Source organism: Neophocaena asiaeorientalis, unplaced genomic scaffold, assembly GCF_003031525.2.
Source record: "Neophocaena asiaeorientalis asiaeorientalis breed wild unplaced genomic scaffold, Neophocaena_asiaeorientalis_V1.1 scaffold406, whole genome shotgun sequence".
Classification (NCBI taxonomy): domain Eukaryota; kingdom Metazoa; phylum Chordata; class Mammalia; order Artiodactyla; family Phocoenidae; genus Neophocaena; species Neophocaena asiaeorientalis.
This window is the reverse complement of record NW_020173381.1, coordinates 132380-139457: the sequence shown is the minus strand read 5'-3', so window position 1 is coordinate 139457 and position 7078 is coordinate 132380. Positions and strand designations below refer to the sequence as shown.

At 39.4% G+C, this 7078-nt stretch overlaps 1 protein-coding gene across 9 annotated transcripts in view; it reads left to right on the top strand.

Annotated features, from left to right (window-relative positions):
• The first annotated feature begins 6358 nt into the window (after positions 1–6358).
• ARMCX1 (armadillo repeat containing X-linked 1) overlaps positions 6359–7078 on the top strand; it is a 4243-nt gene continuing 3523 nt past the window's right edge. For 4 of the 9 annotated variants that reach the window (XM_024746559.1, XM_024746560.1, XM_024746565.1 and 1 more), the window contains exons 1-2: positions 6359–6443; positions 6785–6853. The gene's annotated coding sequence lies outside the window, so the exon portion shown is untranslated. The remainder of the gene's footprint in view (positions 6444–6784; positions 6854–7078) is intronic. The other 5 variants (XM_024746563.1, XM_024746561.1, XM_024746564.1 and 2 more) reach the window with 3 other exon arrangements.

Below are 7078 nucleotides of genomic sequence, written 5' to 3'. Positions count from 1 at the left end.
AGCCTGCACGTCCGGAGCCTGTGCTCTGCAATGGGAGAGGCCACAACAGTGAGAGGCCCGCGTATGGCAAAAAGAATCTTTAAAAATACGCAAGATATATTCATTCATTCAACAAGTATTTATTGATAACCTATAGTGTGCCAAGCAATGTTCTAGGAATTATATATATATATATTTATAAATTTATTTATTTATTTATGGCTGCGTTGGGTCTTCATTGCTGCACGCGGGCTTTCTCTAGTTGTGGCCAGCAGGGACTACTCTTCGTTGCAGTGCGCGAGCTTCTCATTGCGGTGGCTTCTCTCATTGTGGAGCATGGGCTCTAGGCGTCTGGGCTTCAGTAGTTGTGGCACGTGGGCCCAGTAGTTGTGGCTCACGGGTTCTAGAGCTCAGGCTCAGTAGTTGTGACGCACAGGCTTAGTTGCTCTGCAGCATGTGGGATCTTCCCGGATCAGGGCTCGAACCTGTGTCCCCTGCATTGGCAGGCGGATTCTTAACCACTGCGCCACCAGGGAAGCCCAGTTATATTTTTTAACGTATAAATTCTGCTGGAAAAATAAATGAAGACAAATAACTAGAGAAACTGGGTTCTTGGGTAGAAAAATATTCTTTTTTCCCCAGCTTTACTAAGATATAATTGACATATAATATTGCATAAGTTTAAGGTGTACAATGTGCTGATTTGATACATGTATATATAGCAAAATGAGTATCACAATAAGGTTAGTTAACACATCTACCATAATTACCATTTTTTGGTAATTGTTATGGTGAGAACATTTAAGATCTACTCTCTTAGCAACTTTCAAGTATACACTACAGTACTGTTAACTATAGTCACCATGCTCTTCATTAGATCCCCAGAACGTATTCATCTTATAACTGGAAGTTTGTACCCTTTGACCAACAGTTTCCCATTTCCCCTTCCCTGCAGCCCTTGGCAACCACCATTCTACTCTATGTTTTCATGGCTTTTTTAGATTCCACATATAGTTCCATCCATGTTGTTGCAAATGGCAGAATTCCCTTCTTTTCTATGGCTGAATAATATTCCACTATACATATAAAAAGTAAGCTTAAGAATAACAAAAAATTTGCAAGATATACTCATTCATTCAACAACTATTTATTGATAACCTACAGGGTACCATATGTACATGATGCTTGTTTTTAATCCATTCATTCATTGATGGACACATTGGTTGTTTCCATGTCTCGGCTATTGTGATCAATGCTGCAATGAACATGGGGGTGCAGATATCTCTTCGAGAGTGATTTCATTTTCTTTGGATATGTACACAGAGCGAGATTGCTGGATCATACAGTAGTTCTATTTTTATTTTTTTTGTGGAAACTCCATACTGTTTTCTGTAGTGGCCGCGCCAATTTACATTCCCACAAACAGGGTTTCCTTTTCTCCACATCTGCACCAGCACTTGTTATCTCTTATCTTTTTGATAATAACCATTCTAACTGGTGTGAAGTGGTAACATATTCATATAAAAATGCCAATTAGCCCTCAGTTAACCTTAGAATTAACTTCATCCAAATTGAAATAAAAACAGGATTTTAAAGGGAATTTAACAAAACAATTCATTTTATCGGTAAATAAACAAATGTGAGTGGACAGGCAAATTATGAAAAAGAAGAATAATTAGAGAGGCCTTATCCTCCAAATATTAAAACATATTATAAAGATACTGTAATTAAAACAGTTAGGGACATAAAAAGAAAAAAATAACAGATTAAAGGAGCATAGAGAATGAAAAAGTAGATCCAAATATATGTGGATATTTAGCTCATGATAAAGGTGGCATTTAAAATCAGGAGCTAGAAAGGTATTATTTGATAATGGGTATCAGGAAAATTTGCTAACTCTTTGGAAAATATTAATTCCATATGCTTAATAAAGCTGGAAAAAATATATTCATAATAGCACTGAGATGTCATTTGCTTTTTTCACTGTGTTGACATTTATACAAATGGTGCAAAAGCAAGGGTGGATAAAAGTTCTGGCTTACTGATAATAGAAGCAACGCAACAAAAAAAATTCTATATGGACCAAAATTTAAATATCAAAAAACAGACATAAAATTAGAAAAACATTCAGGCCATCCTAAGCAGGACACAAACCCCAAAAAATGTAAAGAAAGAATTGATACAGTTTGTATCATAAAGATTTTGAAAATTCTATATAGCCGAAGTCCAAAGAAAATTATAAACTGGGAAAATATTTATAATACTTATGACAGTCTAAGAGCTCACTTCCTTAATTTACAGAAAGTTCTCATATATTAATAAGAAAAAGATGAAAAACCTAGTGGAAAAACTGGGAAAGGCAGTTCATAGAAACAGGAATACAAATGGTTAAACCTATGGGAAGATGCTTAATCTCACTTACAATTTAAAAAATCAAAAAATTTTGGAGCACAACATGGAAAATATATATCAAAATTTAAGAGGTGAGAGTTGGCAGCATGGATAAAATTTAAAATGAACTTCCACTTTGACCCGGTGATTTCACTTCTAGGAATTTATCCTAAGGAAATAATGCCACTATTGTCAAATATATATGTAAACAAAGGTCTCCACTGTAACATTTTGGTAATAGACAAAGTTTGGGAAGAGGATAAATATCAACCAGTAATAGATTGGTTGAATTTTGATAAATCCACACTAGAGAATATTATTGTAGCTGGTAAAATGATGTACATGTTATATTAGGTGAAAAAGTAGTTTGCAGAATAGTTTGCATAGAATGATTCCAAGTTATTTTTAAAAGATATGCACGTACACACATTCACATATATCTACATAATTTTTTTGTTGATATATAGGAAACAACAAAAAAACCCTGAAAGAGTCAATTGAAAAGTTAGCAGCGGTTTTCACAGGATTTATCCTAGGATTGAGGTAGATGGTTCATCAAGGTGGAGAATTTGAGACATTTTTATTTTCTTCTTCTCTTCTCCTAGTTAGCACCTGCTTCCCTTAATCTCAGTTCAAAGTTTCACCCCTCTCCCCATCAAGGAAGCCTTCCCTGATCCCCAGACTCTGCCACTTCTTTTACTATATTAACAGTGTCCCTTTCCTTCAAAGTATTTTTCTCACTTTGTATGTATATGTGATTATTTCATTAAGGTCTTGCTTTCACTATGAGAGCAGAATTAGTGTCTGTTTTTGCTCATCTACATATTCACAATAAGCACAGCACTTGTGGCAATGCTCCCTCTTTCTCTCTCCCTCCCAATATTTTGATGTAGACAGTTACATTTTCTCAGTCTTACATAAAGGGTTATGAGAGAGCAGGTTTTAAACATCTCTCCCCATCACAAAAACACAGATGAAGAAAAGCACAGCAGAAACAAATAGCTAACATTACATTAAATGGTGAAATATTAGGGGCATTCTCATTTACTTCAAGAACAAGATAAGGAGGCTCTCAAATCACCATTATTATTCAACATAGTTCTGGAGGTTCTGGTTGATGTAGTACATCCAGAAAATGAAAGAATAAGAGATAATAATGATTGAAAAAGGCAAAATTTTAAAAATCATCATTTTCAAATGATTATATATGCATACCTAGAGAAACCAGTTATCAACTGAAAAACTACAGGCATACTTCAGAGATATTGCGGGTTCAATTCCAGACTACCACAATAAAGCCAGTATCGCAATAAAGTGAGTCACACATTTTTTTGGCTTCCCAGTGCATATGAAAGTTTTGTTTACACTACACAGTGGTCTATTAAGTGTGCAAAACATTATGTCTTTAAAAATGTATATACGTTAATTTAAAAATATGTTACTGCTAAAAAATGCTAACCGTCATTTGAGCCTTCAATGAGTTGTAATGTTTTTGCAATAGTAACATCAAAGATCACTGATCACAGATCAGTGTAACAAATATAATAATAATGAGAAGGTTTGAAATATTGCGAGAATTACCAAACTGTGACATAGAGACGTGAAGTGAGCACATGCTGTTGGAAAAATGGCACTGATAGACTTGCTTGACACAGGGTTACCACAAACCTTCAATTAGTAAAAAAATCAATGTCTGTGAATCACGATAAAGCAAAGTGCAATAAAATTAGTTATGCCTCTATTAGAAATATTAAGAAAGGTCACTAAAAGTAAATGTATCAGAATTATTTGCTTCGGCAATAACCTGGTAGAAAATATAATCATAAAAGGAATGTCATCCCCCAAAGCAACAAAACCATAAAACATCTAGGAATAAACTTAACAAATAATGAGTATGACCCATCTGAAGAAACATAAAATTTATTGAAGATCATAAAAGTTGACATGGATAGAAAGACACAATTTTTAAAGATACCAGTTCTCAAATTAAAGTGCAGATTCTTTGCACTTTATGTCACTCAGTGTGAGCCTTTTTGTTCTGTATATAGTTGTTCTGTATATTGTTGTTCAACACATATGCATACATAGACTCTGTATTTGCATGAAGAAAGGTGGAAATTGTTATCAGTGGTTGGTGGTGGAACAGGCATTGCAGGGAACTTTCACATTCTACTTTATACATTTCTGTGTTGCTTGCACATTTTTAAAAAAATAGTGTGTATAATGTGTGTGAGAGAGAGACAGAGATTGATTTCTACTAAGAGGATGTATCTTTTTTTTCAAAGTGAGTTATTTTTAGTTTTTTTTTAAGTCTTAGTTGCCTGTGAGAATGTGATGAGAGCTATGACCCCTCTTCCCACTAAGATGGACATATGCGTGCACATGACTTTGATACAATTTTAGGTAGAACAAAGAGGTGGCCAGTTGAGAATTCCTACTCTAGGTTAATCAGTATGGTTAGTGGGGAGAGTCCTTCAGGCCCAGGCATACATTTGGCTGAGGGAGCACCAAGGTGGGTGTGGGCTGCGGGCAATGACCCTGCAGCAGGGCTGGGTTCTCCCTGGGTGCCCTGAGGTGAGGAGGCCAGGGGTGGGAGGCCAGCAGGCTGCCCCTCTCAGGCCAGGTGGTAGCAGCAGACGGCATCAGGAACAAGGTTAACTGGGCCACCATTAATCAGGGCAGAGCAGGACAGGCAGGCCTGGGTGCTTCCCCCAGCAATTGCTTCTCTAGGCTTCATGGAAACCTGCAGCTGCAGGAGTAGGTGGGAACAGCAGCAGTCCCTTCTCTGCATCCCTGAGTTACCTCTGTGGGAATTTGCGGGAGGGAGGGAGGAAAGAAGTCAAAGGTGTTTACTCAGTTTTGTCACCTGAGTGGCATTTACCACTTTGGTCACCATGTATATTTTTAGAGTGTGCAAAAAGAGTCAGGTTCTATAACGCAGGGGATGAGAAGCTCTGGAATATAGGAGAGATGGGAGGGCATCACCTTCCACCCTTCCTTCTTGACAAGGCTGGGGAGATCGGATGATTTCTGCATCCCTCACACCCTCAGCTTCCTCAGCTTTAGTAGACTAAAAGCTAATCTGGAGCAGGTGTTCAGAACAGCCATCGAATCACAAGAGGTTCACACAGCAGTCAGCCAAGACTTTGTGACATTGAATGCATGTCTTTCTTTAATCAAACAATACAAGATTTTATTGTTTTTGTTTTATCAAATTGTAAGTTGATCCAAAATTAGAAAAAGTAACAGATCATTTATGTAAAATGGCAAAGATTAGACAACTAGTCATCTTTGTGGACTAATTCATAGACCATGTGAAAAATAACAGTTTTCCATTTTAAAACAGGTTACTACGTTTTGAAAGCTTCTTTCTGACTGTAACCAGTGGAAACATTTTCCTTGTGTTAAAAATAAATAGAGTAAAATTAGCGAGGCCTTTTGGGTTTTCCCCTCCGACTTAAATTCTTCTCCAATCAAACGAAGATAGCATCATTTTATTTTCTCAATATAAGAGTAATGCATTACTGATTTTTAAAAAATGAACAGAAAAGTTTAAGAAAGTAAGACATTCCCACTACCCATATCCTTTTCTGAGATCTTGAATCCCATTTCATATAGGGGTGCAGGGGAAACGCTGAGCATTGAGGCTGCGTTGTGCGGGGGGGGCGTGAAGGGAGAGGTGGGTGGACAGGGAGTAGAGGAGAGAAAAATTATTCCTCAAAGAGGAAGAAAAGACCAATGGACATGGGAGCAGATGTAGTTTCTCTCTGCTAACCAAAGAAAGGCAAACGCCAACCACAAGATAAGCTACTTCTGGTTTCTGGGATTGGCAGAGGAAAATGAGTGGCAGGACCTGCTGTGAAGCGAAAAGAAACGGGTGGGCCGGCTCCTGCCGCACTGCTGGTGGGAGTGGTAATTGGGGTTCTGAGCTCACGAGTGACGTGGCTCTCACGTGAGCAGGAGCCTACGTGTGCAGACGTCCTTCTAATCCAGGTCTTTCGTTTGGTCCGGTTGCCATCTCCCTATTACCTCGAGGGCTGGCGGGCCTGTGGCCAGGAGAGGAGGAGGAGGAGGTAACTTCCCTGATCCCAGCCAGTCTATGTGTGGATGGGTGCTTGCCCGGGGGATTCCTGCGGTGCGGGTAGAGGAGGGTGGAGACTAAAGAAGGACGAGGCTCGCTTTCTCCACACCCTTGCACTATCCCCGGCCCTTTCAAGAACAAGAATGGTGGACCCTGGGGGCCAGATTACAGGGGAGACCCCAGACCAGGAGGGGGGAAACCTGAAACCTTTGGCATCCAGGGCCTTGAATCGGGAAGGGCCGATGTTAAGGTTCTTGTCCTGTGTGCTGGTCCATCTAGCAAGCCAGTATCTTGGGGCTAGGCGTCTGTCTTGTCATTCCCCGTGTCTTTCAGTAGGGCGCTGTACCACTCGGAGCAAAGGAATAAAGAATCTGCCCCGAACCTCTGCAAGTCAGTGTAAAGGTGGGATTGCCCCGCGGTCCCCAGAAGGGCGGGGATGGCTGGGGTCCTCCTCCTAACTCGGGCGCATTACTGACTCCGCAGTCACCTCCCTGCTCTTTTATTTAGGAAATAGGAGATGACAGCGCGTACAGGAAACATAGTTGTCGTTGGGGCTATGACTGCGTCGTGCAGGGGAATCAAAGAGATCTTTGCGTTTTCTTTTGCTCCTCCGGTTTTTCTCACTCC